At 38.4% G+C, this 17,157-nt stretch overlaps 1 long non-coding RNA gene across 3 annotated transcripts in view; it reads right to left on the bottom strand.

The window, feature by feature from the left end:
• LOC132694047 (uncharacterized) overlaps positions 1–17,157 on the bottom strand; it is a 166,148-nt gene that overhangs the window by 45,048 nt on the left and 103,943 nt on the right. The window contains exon 4 of one of the 3 annotated variants that reach the window (XR_009617133.3): positions 12,266–12,477. The exons of the other annotated variants lie outside the window; for them this stretch is intronic. This is a non-coding gene — a long non-coding RNA (uncharacterized LOC132694047). The remainder of the gene's footprint in view (positions 1–12,265; positions 12,478–17,157) is intronic. 3 annotated transcript variants of the gene reach the window in all.

The raw sequence follows: 17,157 nt of genomic DNA, 5'->3' as shown, positions 1-17,157 counted from the left end.
AGCATAATACCCTCTAATTCCATCCACGTAGTTGCAAATGGCAAGATTTCATTCTTTTTGATTGCTGAGTAATACTCCATTGTATACATATACCACATCTTCTTTATCCATTCACCCATTGATGGACATTTGGGCTCTTTCCATACTTTGGCTATTGCTGATACTGCTGCTATGAAGATTAGGGTGCATGTGTCCCTTTGAAACAGCACACCTGTATTCCGTGGATAAATGCCTAGTAGTGCAATTGCTGGGTTGTAGGGTAATTCTATTTTTAATTTTTTGAGAACCCTCCATACTGTTTTCCAGAGTGGCTGCACCAGTTTGCATTCCCAACAGCAGTGCAAAAGGGTTCCTCTTTCTCCACATCTTCGCCAACATCTGTTGTTGCCTGAGTTGCTAATGTTAGACATTCTGACAGGTGTGAGGTGGTATCTCATTGTGGTTTTGATTTGTATTTCCCTGATGATGAGTGATGTTGAGCATTTTTTTATGTGTCGGTTGGCCATCTGGATGTCTTCTTTGGAGAAGTGTCTATTCATGTCTTTTGCCCATTTCTTCACTGTATTATTTGTTTTTTGGATGTTGAGTTTGATAAGTTCTTTATAGATTTTGGATACTAACCCTTTATCTGATATGTCATTTGCAAGTATCTTTTCCCATTCAATCAGTTGCCTTTTAGTTTTGCTGATTGTTTCCTTTGCTGTGCAAAAGGTTTTTATTTTGATGAGGTCCCAATAGTTCATTTTTGCTTTTGTTTCCCTTCCCTCCGGAGACGTGTTGAGTAAGAAGTTGCTGCAGCCAAGGTGAAAGAGGTTTTTGCCTGCTTTCTCCTCGAGGATTTTGATGGCTTCCTGTCTTACACTTAGGTCTTTCATCCATTTTGAGTTTATTTTTGTGTATGGTATGAGAAAGTGGTCCAGGTTCATTTTTCTGCATGTCGTTTTCCCAGCACCAATTGCTGAAGAGACTCTTTTGTCAAAGATTAGTTGGCCATGTTTGTGGGACCATTTCTGGGTTCTCTATTCTGTTCCATTGATCTGAGTGTCTGTTTTTGTGCCAGTACCATACTGTCTTGATGATTACAGCTTTGTAATACAGTTTGAAGTCTGGGATTGTGATGCCTCCAGATTTGGTTTTCTTTTACAAGATTGGTTTGGCTATTCGGGGTCTTTTCTGATTCCATACAAATTTTAGGATTGTTTGTTCTAGCTCTGTGAAGAATGCTGGTGCTGTTTTGATAGGTATTGCATTGAATATGTAGATTGCTTTGGGTAATATCAACATTTTAACAACATTTGTTCTTCCAATCCAGGAGCATGGAATATTTTTCCATATATTTGTGTCTTCTTCCATTTTTTTCATAAGCTTTCTACAGTTTTCAGTGTATAAATTTTTCACCCCTTTGGTTAGATTTATTCCTAGGTTTTTTATGGTCTTTGGTGAGAAAGGCTTGTTTCTTTCATTTGCTTCTTTTATAAATAAAAGTACAATTTGTGTTATTTTTTAATTTTAGAAACTATTAAAACTGCTTTATGCTGGTGCATGAAAGAATTGACTAAATGTAACTATGTGACTAATCGAAGGGTACTTTTTGAGAACATAATAATTAGAAAAGATTGTGGTTAGGACATTTCAAATATGGATAGTTTAGAGTTGGTCTGTGTAAAAACCATGTGGTGGTCTTATCACTACTACCCATGACTTTACATTCAGACCATTCTTTTAAAATTTGAGAACTACACAGAGTTTACTTAGTGTACACACATAAAGTACAGGTATCTTTACTAGTCTTTTTGTTAAACATTTTAATTAATTGAGTTCAAAATCTTAAGCAGAATAGTAAGAAAATCTGTAATTAAAAGAAGTACCCTTCTTACTATTTGCTGATTACTAATCACAAACACAATTTATAATAGTACATTTTTTGCAATAAATTAATACAGTGGGGATTTCTTTTAAAGGCTTGTTTGGAATAAAAGTTACCTCACACCAGGGTGTGAAACTTTAAAAAACACATAAATAAAAGCCAAAATCCTTTCAGTGAACTTTTTGCCTTCTCTCTGCCAAACCGTTTTCAACCTAGACTTTTCCTTTTCCCAATTAGGTGCTTTCTGTTATCAAACCATTCACTGGGTCCTGCTCATTCCACATCCTTAGCATTTCCATCTGTGTATCCCCATCCCTAGTGCAGCCAGCTCTCTTAGTTCCGGCCACCATCATCTCCTTGCTTGGGTTTACTGCAGTCGCCTTCTAAGCAGTTTCTCAGTTTCTTTGCCTCTGACCTCCACTACAACCTCCTACCCACAGTCACCATCTAAAATTCTAACAGACCACTTAGTCTTTGTGAAATAAAAAGCTAATTGTGCCACTCTGCTGCTTAAATCCTTCAACAGCTTTTCGATGATCTCAGAATAAAGTTCAAACCTGGAAGGTTGGGACATGAGGCCTTAGATGATTTAGACCCCAGTTAGGTCTCCACATGTGTCGTCACTTAACACAGTAAGCACCAGAAGGTCAACAACCGCAGTTTGTTTGTCTTAGTCTTTATATTCTCATCGCCATCTCAGTGCTGGAATACAGTAAGTAGATGTTCAATCAATATTTGTGAAGGAGTTTCTGGCCTAGTTCTGTGGTTTAAAAAAATATGCTTTCAACTGGTTAAAGCTTGTATGAAGGTGAAAAGCTTCCTGAATTCTATCAGCTCTTTGGGACTCATCTTTATGCTTGGTTCCCAGAACTTCACTAGGCATTTGTCTCCTCCAATATGGCGCTATGTTTTCCTGACCTGTATAACTCAATGGCATTATACCATCCCAGGGGTTACTTCCCAGACTATTGCATTCCCCATCATCAACTGAAATCCAACTCTAAGTTGCATAAGGAGAGCTTTTGTAAAAATTAGTATTTTTATTTTAATCACTAAAATTTAATTTTGCTATTCTGAGGTATAGAAATAACATTTCAAATATATGTGCAAAACCCAGGAAGTTATTCTAACATTTAGCATCTGCATAAATAAATAAATACTTTTAAGTCTGGGAGGTTTTTAAGTTTTAAGCCTAGCTTTCCTAGAGATTTTGGTTTCAGCTCTGAGCTACTTAGTTAACCATTCCAACGTTCCCTGAACCTCTCATTACTAACCTTTCTCCCTTTCCTGCCTCTTTTTTTTTTTTTTTTTTTTTTGGACACACACACAGAGAGAAAGAGAGAAAGAGCACACACATGAGAGAACATGAGTGGGGGAGGGGCAGAAGGAGAATCTTAAGCAGGCTCCATGCTCAGCATGGAGCACCATGTGGGGCTCGATCCCATGACCCCAGGATAATGACCTCAGCCAAAATCAAGAGTAGGACACTGAACCAACTGAGCCACCCAGGCACCCCCTTTTCCTGCCTCTTTAAGTAGTAATTATGACTCTGATAGTATTCAATTCCATCATGAAATGAATTTCATCCTTTAATATTGGGATTCATTGGATGAAAAATGGCCATTAACATAATTTAAGTGATAAGTGTGTTAAGCCATTAATAAAGATATAGAGATTATATACTTAGCATCTTTGACTATATTACCACTAAATGGTTATTACTTTTTGAACAATTAGTATCTTAATCTTTACTTACATCCAGCCATTCATTCGTTTTTGCTGAAAATTTCTTGTTGAATCATTTCACAGTTATTTCTTGGGATTCTACTTTGTGCCATGTTCTATTCAAGGAAGTGTGGATATAGGGTCTGGTATATAATAGGTGTCATCTCTACCCTGATGGAGTTTGTATTCATTGGGTAGAGACAGATGGGACACAAAGTGTAAAATGATATAGTTTTGGAAATTGCTTACTACTATAAAATAAATAATATAGGACGATAGGATGGAGTGATGAGAGGAGAAAGGCTAACGTAAGGTAGTGATTCCTCTGGGGAAATAAAGGCTCTCAATGATGAGATCTCAACAATGAGAAGGAGCTATGGGAAGATATAGAGGAAAGATGGACTAGACAAGTACAAGAGCCCTGACACAGGAATAAACATGCAGTTTAATAAACTAGTGTGACATATTATACAATGACTCTGGGCCTGGACAAGACATAAAGATGGAATGAATTAGTTTTAACATTGAAGATGTTAAGGGGTTGAGTTTGGTATATATTTTGGAGATCCAACCAACAAGACTTGTTAAGACATGTGAGGATATGAGGAAAAGAGAAGTGCCTAGGTTTTGACTTAAGTAACTGGGTAGGTGGAGGTGCCATTTGCTGAAATATAGAATATCGAGGAGAGTTCTCTTTGGAATTTATTTGTTATACTTGGAATTTGATAAATATATAATACACCCAAGAAGAAATGTCAAGTTGCAAGTTGAATATATGAGTATAGAATTCAAGAAAGGCCAGGAGTAGAGCTTTCATCCAACCCTTTTTTGCTGCAGGCTATTTTGTTCTGCATCAACTTAAAGTTCAGAACTGTGGCCATCTGCATCAATCTGATACAGCTAGAAGGGCTAAGAACTGAGGCCACATGTGTCAACATGACTTAGCTATTTGTTCCAGGAAACTTTGCCCAAGGAAGATAAAACCACGAGCCAATAAATAACTTCACTGTTGGCTTTAGGAAATCCCTGCAAATGAGTTTATCTGAGACAACGTCTCCCTTATCAAACCGTGGTTTATTTATCACCTCAAGATTCACACCTCACTATGCCCACCAACCCTCAACTATCATTTCACAAACTTGCCCAATCCCAATCTGGCCCTGACTTTGTGATACCTGTCATAACTCCCGTAAGTCCAGACTTCCCAAATCCTATACCATCCTTCTCTGACTCCTCCCTCTTGATTCTGTTAAGGCACTGTTCTCCCTGACCCCAGTGACTTCAAATAAACTGATGTTTGCTTGTTAACAGTTTGTCTGCTTGTATTTTGAGGAATTCAAGATTTGTTGCTATTTTTGCTTCCTGCCTTTATAGTAGGTGTCAGTCCTATAAACAACTGTTTACCCACCTGCTCTGAAACTCACAATTAGCAAAATGGATTTCCAAAGCGGGGAGGACTCTTAGACATTTATTCTAATCTATTGATTTTACAAACGGGAAAACTGAAGCCAGAGAAATTGTGACTTGTCTAGTGTTGCAGATAGTAGCTGCTAGATCTTAAGACATATAGTTCTCAGTCTGGCACTTTTCATGAAAGAATACATAAGCTCATGCTGAGAAAGATGAAATAAACTTTATTTTTATATTTTATTATCTATAAACTTCCTAGCAGGTAAGAGAGAAGTCTGGCTGTTCTCGTCTTTGTTCGTGGTTGTAATGCTTTTGTACCACTTGCCAGGCTGGCTTAGGCACCAAGTACTTGCATTTATAAAGATATAAGTAAATTTTAATTTGCATTTACCAAAAATCCAGATATTAAAACGTTCACTAATCAACAGAAAGATGAAGAAACATCAGCTCCCAAGCCATACAATTCCTGACGTAGCTGCAGTTTTCTCATAATCTACATACAGAACAAAGGAGAAAAAAAAAAAACAACTAAAAAAACTCCATTTGCCAAGTTAACAAAATATCCTTCTCAAAGGATAGGATTTGCCATGTAAAATATTTAAGAAATTAGAGCTTTTTGAATACTCAAGATACAGAGTCTCTTTGAAGAAGCTGAAATATACAAATGTGTTATGGGTACACCTTACCATTTTGACTCAATCTGGTAAATGTGGAAAATCATGAACATTTTCTGAAATAATACTATACCAATGCAGTGGATACCAATGGCATTCTTTTCTCCTCATTGCTTTATTTCAGAAATTATCTCTGCTGAAGTAGTCCATATTGTGACAGTGGGAGCAGGTCCCTAGTGACCCCATGCCTCCATGGTTTCATGCCTCCATGCCCTTGCCATAGTGATGGAACTAGAGGTGAACACCTGTCTCATGTTGGGCTAATGGGCCAATGAAGTGGAGACCTAAAACGTCAAATCAGCCACTCACTGCCTGAATTAAAAATGCACAAAACTCAGGAGTTACTGTTAGCTGTGTTCTACCATCTGCCCCAAGGAGCAAAGAGGACACATTTTTGCTTGGGTGTTCTACAGTGTCTCTGGGCCCAAGTATAAACGGTGGTTAAAGCTATTCAAATCAATCCTCACTTATCCATCTTAATTGCCAAATTGATACTAGACAGTTAAAAAGAAGAAGAAAAAAAGGAATTGAGAAGGAAACAACATCAAATCCCTGCCCTACCCCTATGCCCTGAAACCAAGGCAGTAAACTATCATTTGTACATTTTCCCACATGCCAGGCATTATTCTAAGCATTTTATATGCATTGTCCTATTTAGTCCTTACTACAATTCTATGAGAAAAGTACTTTTATTATCCTCATTTTATAGACAAAAAAACCACTGAGGCATAGAAAGTCTACAGAGATAGAGATATAGCTATATACAGATACAGCTAAATATAGATACACAGAGATATAGACTCTATATCTATAACCTGGGGTCATAAACATGACATTATACTGCCTTGTATTAAGGAAAAAACCTGGTCGGTTTTGCTTTGTAGATAGCCTTCCTTGGGGAAATAGACCATAAACAAATAAAGTAAAATACATGGAATGTCAGGTGATGACAAGAGCTATGAAGAAATAAAAAGCAAAGGACAGGACAGGGAGGGCTAGAGGGCAGAGCTAGTGGGCAGTTATAATTTTACATACAGAAGTTAGGGAAGGCTTCACTGAGAAAGTGATATTTGAACAAAGACCAGAAAGTAGGGAGACAGCAAGCGTTGCAGATGCCTGGGCAAAGAGCCTTCCAGGCAGAGAGATCAGGAGTGCAAAGACCTCTAGGTGAGAGTGTGCTTAGTACATTCAAGGACATGCAAGGAGCCATGAACAGTAAGGAAGTGAAAATGGGAGATGATGTTCAGATTCTGATAGGGATCGGAGGTGGCTACTCTAAGGACTCTGGCCTTAACTCTGAGATGGACAGTCACTGCAGGGTTTGGAGCAAAGGAGTGACATGATCTGACTTGTGTTTTATACAAATTGTCCTGGCTGCCATGTTGAGAATAGATGAAAAGGGCAAGCCCCAAAATAAAGAGGCCAGTTAGGAGGCCATTATCTAAGCAAGAGACAATGGCCACTTGAAACTGGGTGGTGGCAGTAGTGGTGGTGAGAAGGGGTGGGAGTCTTGACACATTTTCTAAGTACAGCCAACAGGGTTTGCTGATGGGTTGAATGTGAGTAAGAGAAAGGAGTCAGGGTGGTGATGAAGCATGACTCTAGTTGCTCACCCAAGCAACCCGAAAGGTGAAGTTGCCTTGTGCTGAGATGGGTAAATCTGTGGGGAGGAATAGGTTTAGAAGGTGGTGGGGGAAGATCAGGACCTTAATTTTGGACATGTTAAGTAGTCAGATGTGTCACTTAGATTTCTAAGAGGAGACACTGAGAAGGCAGTTGGATATACAGATCTAGGGCTCAAGGGAACAGTCTGGGCTGAAGAAGTTAATTTAGGAGTCTTCAGTGAAGGGACTATATATAAAGTCTTGAGACTAGATGAAAACGCCTAAGCGTGAGTATAGATAGAGAAGAGATTTGAGGTCTGAGCTCTGGGGTATTCCATCTGAAACAGGACATCAACACTAATGGAATTATGAAAATATGCAGGACGTTATAGGAAAAGACCACATTACTTTTCAAAGGCATAAAGCTTTAGTGTTGTTCAGCTGCATAGCTGGGGCAGTTCTCCCTAACAGGATGAGGCAATTTTATAAGCCCAGAAAGAGGGACAGAAAGAGGGAGTTGTGGTTACACTGACATCTGTACTGTTTTATCCCAGCTTCTTCCTCCAGAATTAAAAAAGAAGAAAGAAAGAATCACGTAAATTACTGAAACCAAGGTCAGAAACATCTGTGCTGGAACAGATGCTTTGGTTGTACAAATGAGGTCCTGAGATAGACTTTCCCACCGGTAAACATCACTTAGATCTTAACACTATCAATGCAGCAAATTACAAGACTGAAAAATGTTCACCTTGTCTGATCTTTTTCAGAATGGTTTCAGTATAGGGTTGATGAGCATATGTATACATTTTATGTGGGGTAGGATGCAGAAGATAGATTTAAATGGGTGATTCGAAAGTGAGAAAGTAGAACTCGAAAATACAGACTTCATCTTTCAAAAGCTTATCTACATGGTAAGAATAATTTTCAAAAAGAGTAAAATCAACTCTCATACAGATACGAAGTGAAGACAGGTAAAGATTATTATTATATTAATAATATTGGATTACATTATATTAATGAGGAAACTGTAATGTTACAACCAATCTTCAGTCAGAGATCCACAAATTTATGTGGAGTAAAAGAATATTGAAATGAATTTAACAAATGACTGCAAAACTGGCTTTTTCCCATGGGATTGGGGGAGGTGGAGTTGGGCAGTAGGGAAGAGAGGGGCTGTCTGTCTTCCCACTGGACAGAAGTTATTTGTGTGTCTATAGACACACAAATTAGTCACATAGCACATAGCAAGAATTAGTCACATAGCAAGGTGACTAGAGAGGCTAGGAAACCAAGTCAAGAAACTCCATCAGCGTTCACTTGCAGGGCTCATATAGTTGAGTGCATTCCCCTGAGACTAGAGGACAGGAAGGAAAGCACAAATACAGGAAAGTAGTGGGTTTGGAAAAAAGTAGAGATAATTGACATATGATGGTCTCAGTCTTACTAATGAAATAGTGGTATCGTTGTTATTAAAAACCATAATTCATTTAGAAGGCAGGGAATCTGGTATAACACTCTAATAATAATTGAAGTCTAAATTTTAATTCTGAGTTTCTTGGTAGCAAAGGCAAAAGTGGAAAGGTGGCAATTATGTAATTCTGAGTGGCAAACAAGAAGAAGAATGCACGTTTTTCTGGAAATACAGGTTTGACTGCTGAGGCTAAGAAGTCTGCGAGCTATGTCAGGGAAGAGGGTGAAGGTTCAGAAGTCGCTAAGCAGATTGCGAGATGGAATTGACTAAAGACAAGTTCAAGAATTTTTAAGCTATGTTGTGGGGCTTCAGGGGTCAGAGATGGGTGCATTTGGAGTAAAGGAGTAAATCTGGAATATAAATAAACTCTTCCAGGAAGCCTTCCCTGGTAATTACGGGCAGGGCTCAGATGTCTTCTGAGCCCTTGTAGGACGCCGGGGTCGGCCTCTTTGTGGTAGTCAGCACCTCGTTCTACTCTTTCTTCTCTGTTTCTCTCTCCCAAACTCCAAGAAGGCAGCAGGTATAGTTTCATATTTCTGGTGCCTAGTGCAGTTGGCTGACACTAGTGGATCTCAGGGAAACTGAAAGCGCCAGGAAGGAGAGAGAGAAAATGTCTTAGCTCATCATTAGGGCTGCTATAAAAGAATATCATAGCCTGGGTAGCTTATAAAAAACAGAAATTTATTTCGGTTCTAGAAACTGAAGTCCAAGATCAAGGTGCTGGCAGATTTGGTGTCTGGAGAGAACCTGCTTCCCGGCCATCTCCTTGCTGCATCCTCACATGGCGGAAGGGCAAGGGAGCTAGCTACCTGAGGGTTTTTTTGAGCAGCACTGATCTCATTCACAAGGACTCCACCGCCATGACTTAATCACCTCCCAAGGGCCCCACTTCCTAATAATACCACATTTGATAGTACTTTTCAACAACTGAATCTGGGGGGGAACATATTCAGTCTATAGCAGAAGATATGAACACAGACTGTTTAATTGGGTATACAGGGTAAGGAATGGCTCTCTCTAGGGCATTAAGCGTGGAAGAGGCCAGCACTCACTGGGCATTCTTGGGCATTCTGTGTGCCCTCTTGCCTTACTCATCTTGCCTCAGACTTGATAGTATCAAGAACCAGTTACCTTCTCACAGAAAGATATGATGAGAAGCAATTGCAGCGAGAGCAGGACTTACATGCAGCTTGGGGGCACTCTACCCTGCTACTTGATGCTTTAAATTCTAGTTAAGGGTTAAATGAAATCCCTTAAATTTATTTTTTGTTCTGCTTTATAACTCTTTTCCTATCCAAATAATATGCTTTTATTGTAGGGAATTAGCAAAATACAGAAAATGACAAAGAAAAAATAAAATTTCTACCACCCAGGTATGAGTACTATTAACATTTTCCTGTATTTTTTCTCATTCACTTTTCTATGCATTATATGTGTAGTTATTTCTTTACAAAATTGGGATTGTGGCATATATATATATATATATATATATATATATATATATATATAACTTTATATTGTTACAGATATTACAGCCCTATATAATCATATATTGTTTTGTTTCTTAAACTTATATTCTAAAATGTTCCAGGACCAAAATGATTTTTATGGACATATAATATTTATCTTATTTAATTATTCTTCTATTGTTAAGCACTTAGGGTGCTTATAATTCTTTTCTGCTTTTAAGTGATGCTTTGATGAATGTCCATGTTCAAAAAATACTTGACCATACCCTGATTATTTTATTAGAATAAATTCCTATAAGTGGAATTATTGAAATCAAGGGTATAAATTTTAAAGAACTCTCTTAAGGCAAGTAGCTCCCAAGAAGATTGCTTCAGTTAATACTTCCATCAGAATGTTTAAGAGTGTCCATTGCCCTGCATCCTAAGTGTCGAGCATTTACAATAAAAAAATATATAAGGAAGGCACTAAAGTCAGCATGGAGCATCAGAATACTATTGCTCCCAATATAATATTATTTTCACTAATCTGCCTTCATTCTGGGAGAAAACAATAGTGGAGTTTTTCAGTCTAAATATAAATGGATTATACTAGCACAGTGTTACATGATAAAATTAAAATTCAGACCAAAAATGATCTTATTTTTACAAAAGTCTTGCTTTTAGAAAATTCAGGTACAAAAGAAAATAGAATATCAATTTAAAACATATTTAAGAGAAATATCTTGCAACAGGCACTGAACAAAAATTTTTTAAAGTATGTATAATCTCCAGTAGAAAGCACGTATGGTTCAGGAACTGAAATGTGCAAATTAATTCCATGTGCAATCACAGGAAGAATCATTTCATGTTATGCTTTAACGTGGAGGAAAAAGAGAAAAATGCTTGTTTTCCTTTGGTAGTTTATATTTTATTACTTGTGCCAGGTTCTTTATGTTCATGATCTCTGATACAAATCTCAAACGGAAGATTTTGTTAACTTTTTTTTAAGCATTTAAAAAAATTTTTTTTAATGTTTATTTATTTTTGAGAAAGAGAGAGAGACAGAGAAAGAGGGAGGCACAGAATCCAAAGCAGTCTCCAGGCTCTGAGCTGTCAGCACAGAGCCGGACATGGGGCTCGAACTCATTAACCACAAGATCATGACCTGAGCCAAAGTCAGTCACTTAACCGACTCAGCGACCCAGGAGCCCCTAACTTTTTTTTTTTTTTTTTTAAGTAGGGTCCACGCCATTAGTGGGGCTTGAACTCATGACCTTGAGATCAAGAGTCACATGCTCTACAAGCTGAGCCAGCCAGGTGCCCCCAAGGAAGATATTTTGGTTCTGATTTCACAGATAAGGAATCAGGCTGAGAGAAGTAAGAAACTTGTAGGCCAGTATTTGAACCGAGGATTGTCTGATTCCAGAACTTCTGCCAAGCTAGAGTGACTCCCAGAAAGATACAATAAGGTTTCATGCGAGAGAAAATGATGGAGATCCTGACCCTCAGCTAGCGACAAAAGGGACTGATGATACAAAACCATCAACATCCCTCTCTGGTGGCCTGAAGTGGAAATGTGAACAAGTTAACTCTTTCGTTATTTTTGAACTTTAATATGTTGTAAAATTAGCATTGAACTGCTTTTGTTCATTAAATTATAAGGAGAGAACAAAAAAGAAAAAAGAAAGAAAAGTTTTTAAAAAGGAAAAACGAATAAAGAAGAGTAAAGATCAGCCCTTGTAGTATTGAACAATCCACAACAACCTAGAGAGTGTCTAGGTGCTGAGTGGGGTAGGGTAATTTTGAAGCCATTTCAGTATATTTGGAGACTAGAAAGCAAAGGAATGGGTGGTTTTAGAATCAGGCTCAGCTGGGGAGTTAGCTGGATGGTCCCACAGGGCACCGAGCCATCTCTCTTTTTCCGTTTTTGCCACCTGGCCCCCACCCCAGGGATGTGCCTGCCTCACAGGCAGGCAGTTGTGTTTGTGGGTCAGGACATCCCTCTCTTGGACAGGCAAATCCTTAAGCATTTTTGTTCCCTTTCTTTTTCAACCTTTTTGCTGTACCTGCCTTCTATCCCCCAACGGTGTGTTATTGGTCTTTCTTCAGATGGGTCTGCAAGCACTTGACTGGAGGCAAGCTATACTGGACAGGCAGTGTGGTATCCTGCTTGAGAGGATATTAAATGCTCCCACATCAGGCTTCCACTCCTGTATGAGCTTGGACAAGTTACTTGATCACTCTTGGCCTCAAGTCTCCTCATCTGTAAAATGGGAACCTGTACAGAAAATATTTACGAAATACTTACTGTTTGCCAAGAATCATTTGACTCTCTTGAGGATATAGCAATTAGCAAAACCGAGAGTTTATTTTCCAGTGGGTCAGACACACTTTAACCAAATATATACTACAACGGTAGATACTAAGTATAATGAAAAAATTATAAAGGAAGATAAAGAGACAAGAGTGACAGAGCAATATTTTAGATAGGTAGTCAGAAAAGACCTCTCTAAAGAAGTGGTGTTTGAGCAGAGACATGAAAAAAAGTGAATGAGTCATGCTATAGATCTAGGGGAATAAGAATAGTAGGTGCAAAAGCCCTAAGTAAGGGCAAACTAAGAGCACAGTGCAAAAGTCCAGTGTGGTTTAAGTGGAGTCGGTGGGAGAGAGTAGCTAAGGGCCAGATCATCCAGGGCTTGTAGGTCTTGGTAAGGGCTTTAGGTTGACTCTAAGTGTGATTAGAAGTGTATCAGTTAAGTTTCAGTCACAGGAAAAAGAAAATACTGTCATTATTTAATGAGAAAGGGATTTGGGTGCTTATAAAACCATTAGAAAGGCTATAAAGCAAGCTGTAAGCTGATCTTTAGGAATGAGATTCAGAACACTACCCCCAAAGGAGCTTGCCAGAAAAGCTACTACCTCTGTCACTATCAGAAAGACGGGCAATCAAGATTTTGCAAAGGAACTGATAATTTCAAGAACAGATGCCGTGGCTGTGACCCCCAGGAAACAGGTAGCCTTCATTGCTGCCACCACAACCATCTCTTAACACCCACACCAATTCAAGCATGGTCTCTGTGACCACAGTCCAAGCAGCCAGAACATGACTCTACTGCCCCTCCACCCTCCTAATCTCTCCTATGTGTCCAAGTCTGCAACAGAGTCTAAGAAACTTGCCTTTTAGCTTTCCACTCCCTGCAGGATGAGAAAGCACACTGGAAGACTGGAATGGATGCTGGAGGCCACTAGGAGAGTAAGAAGGATGAATGATGGGATATAATGTGTCTTACACTTTATAGCAGGGTCACTCTCATTTCTACATAGAGAATGCACTCTAGTTGATAAATGGAAGAAGTAGAACAGTTAAATGGCTACGGCAGTAGATTAGGTAAGAGATAGAGTGGGAACCACAAAAAACTAAGAAATTGTGAAATTATATATTTTGTAGGTAGAGCCCATAAGACTTGCTGATGCATCTAAGGTATGATGAAAGTAAGGAATTGAGGACATCTTCAGGATTTTGATGCGAACACCTGGATCAATAGTAGTGATGTGTACAGAGAACACTGGGAAAGATATCAATTAGGAGAAGAAAACACTCCTATTTATCTCAAGCAATGCAGAAGAGTATAAAATTCTTAAGAGCAGTAGCTGGCACACAGTAAATGTTCAACTGATATCAACTATTCCCTTTCATTAAGATAATGTTTTTGTCTAACCCCTTGAAGTTGAGATCACCAAGGTTGAAACTGATATCTCTGAATGGTAGTCATTATCTTCCAGGCAGAGACAGACAGTGAAATGCCCAAAATCTGGTATCCTGGGCTACCTACTTCCCAAAGCTTTTGATTAGGTTGCAAAATCATTCAGTATTTCTTTCTGGAGCTGTGTATGTAAGCTCCAATGGAATTTAGTACTCAAGCTGAATCAAAATTATTCCTTATGCCTGGATTGGAGGAAGGCCTGGGAGAGGTTGGTCTCCTTTCCCATGGGCCAGGAGGACAGGATGCACTCCCCCATGTCCAGTTTATGGCACTAGCCACATGGAGTTCCATGAGCGTTAATTCACGGAAACTCTTAAACGGGGTTCAAAAAGAGGAGAATCCAAAAAGAGAAATACAAAGACAAAAGGAGAACCCCAGAGTGGGGGAAGCACACAAATGCAAGGATATATTTCCCCACAGGATCTTAATAATAGCTAACCTAATTACTAAACACTCCATGGAAACCTTATTCTGAGAGATTTTCTTCTATCACCTGTTTAATCTTCACAACAAACTCTAAGGTAGAGTTATTATCCTCATTTAATGGACGAGGAAATTGAGGAATAGAAAGGCTAAATAACATGCTTAAGGCCATACAGTTAGTAAGTTGCAGAGATGGGATTCAACTTAGGCTAACTGATTCAAGACCTCATGGTATTAAATACAGCCTATCCAATTACACCTTTAGCCAAGACCTAGGTCAATACTGGGGATGGGTTGCATTGACAGATAAAGGCGGGATATAGCAGTCATTTTTGTTGGGAAGCCTGTAGGTTAATCTAGTTTGAAGTGTGCCACTATGAATAAGAAATGATTTACAGACCCCTTTTATACTGGTCAAGGTAAAACTAGCCACTGCTAGTAATAAACAAACCTCAAAATGTTAGCTTAAACACAATAAAAATTTATTTCACATGTGCATGAAGCCCAAAATGATTGCTTCTGATAGCTGAGGACTCTCATTTAAGAGCCAGCCCATCTTATGTCTTTCATCTTCAACACATGACTTCCAAGCTAGTGTTCATCTCCATCAAACTACAGAAAAGGAAAAGACCACGGGGTGAGGGGGAGTCTTATGGGCCAGTTCTGGAGGTGGCATACATCACTTCGATTCACATTTTATTGGCTAGAACTCAGTCACCCACCTGCATCTAACTGCAAGGGAGACGGGGAAATGTCTAGCTAAGTGTCCAGCTAGCCTGTCTACCACAACTGATTTCATTCATGACATGATTTCTCTCAATTTTACTCTCAAAAGAAAACTGGAAATTTCAGTTGAGGATAACCTTGCTTTTTTTCCCCATGTAAAATTTACATTCAGGTCAAATATACCATGTATACCAAGTTCTACATTCATTTCTTGAAGCTTTTAAAGTAAATAGCTCTTCTCTGATAATGTAGTCCATAACTTTTTCCATTACTTCCTTTTTCACTACTTTAATAGGGCATTATATCTTGCAGAAAGTTGTAAAGCTTTCACGTTTATAAAGACTCCTTTAAACCTTAACTGATAAAATGTTTACAATGTTATCATGCTTGCTTAATTTACTGATGCCTAAAATTTTATGTCCTGATGTAGACAAGTATATAACAATACGATTTTTACCCACAGAAATTTACAAATTAACGAAGACGATCAGGTGCTAACAAAGGTTGTAATGATGGTATTCTTATAGAAAACTCGTTAAATTTTGCTTAAATGTTCAGGAATATTCTTTTATTTTCTCCAAGTTTCGAAGAGTCCCCTGTTGTTACATATATTTTAACTTTGTTTTTCACTAATGATTCTGCCTCCAATTCCAATGCGTGGTAATTTTCCCAATACCATCAAGTAATTCTCCAACACCAGCAGGGTGTCCTATAATTCAACTCAATTATGACACCATCTACCTGGAGATAGTCACAAGACTGTCTTTCCTCCAACTCTAGATGCCAAATGCAAGTCCAGGTTGTTACCTGTTAACTAATGACCCCTCCTTTGGTTCAGTTAATTTACAAGAGCAGCTCAGAACTCAGAGAAACATTTTATTCACTAGATTACAGGTATATTATAAGAGGATATAACTCAGGAATGAGTTGGAAGAAATGCATAGGGCAAAGTATGGGGAAAGGGCATGAAGCTTCCATGCTTTCTGAGAGTGCTACTCTCCCGGGATCTCCACATGTTGACCAACCCTGGTAGCTTTCTGAACTCTATCCTTTTGGGTTTTTACGGAAGCTTCGTTACATAGGCAATTGATTAAATCATTGGCCTTTGGGGACTGAACTCAACCTCTAGCTTCTCTTCCCTCCTAGGAGGTCAGCAGGGGATGGGGGAGACTGATAGTCCCAACCCTTTAATCACATGGTTGGCTCCAGTGGAAACCAGCCTCCCTTCTTAGCAGCTTTCCCAAAGTTACCTCATTAACATAACAAAGCCTATTTTTTATTGTTCTCATTATTTAGGAAATTCCAAGGATTTTGTGCTAGAAATGGCAAGACCTAATACAGTATATATTTTTATTATAAATCACATTATATTTAGTTATTAAACTAATTACAGTAAGACTAGAAAATGGACATAAAACAAAAAAGGCCAATAGTTTCATTTAATCCTCCCACTCCAACCCGAAGTGGGAAGTAATGTCTCCTTCTCCTGCTCTTCCATAGCACTTTACCTGCATTTCTCTTGACAACTTAATACACTCTTCTTGCCTCATTTTGTAGTTATTTATTATATGTCTTATATACTGTTACTGTTGTTACTTCTTTTAAGGAAAAGGATCCCGTCTAATTCTCTGTAGTGTTTTCCATATAGTATGAGCACAATAAAAAAGACTGATTTAAACTCTTATTTTTTATTGTAGCTACAAATGTTTCTAAAAACATTGAACTACATGAAAACATTTTCTCTTAGCACTGCCAAAATACCCATTCATCCCACAACAACTAAAGCAACAATAAAAATTAGTGAGTAGCAAGTCATAAACAAGCCATTATAGTGCCAAGAGCTGAAGTACATTTATGAATAAAGAATGAAATTAGGGCTAAAGAGAGTCACTACATCTTAGAAAAATCAAAGACAGTGGGACAAAGAAATTGACATTTAAAATTTTAAGTTGGAGAGATGGGGGGAAAATTCCAGGCATAGAAGACAATGTAAGAAAAGTCAAGGGACTATGCCCCAATAGACATTTAGGAAAAACAAAAATCTC

This window comes from Panthera onca, chromosome B4 (genome assembly GCF_046562875.1).
Source record: "Panthera onca isolate mPanOnc1 chromosome B4, mPanOnc1 haplotype 2, whole genome shotgun sequence".
Classification (NCBI taxonomy): Eukaryota; Metazoa; Chordata; class Mammalia; order Carnivora; family Felidae; genus Panthera; species Panthera onca.
Note: the sequence above shows the minus strand (reverse complement) of the source record. Positions and strands in the feature narration are given on the sequence as shown.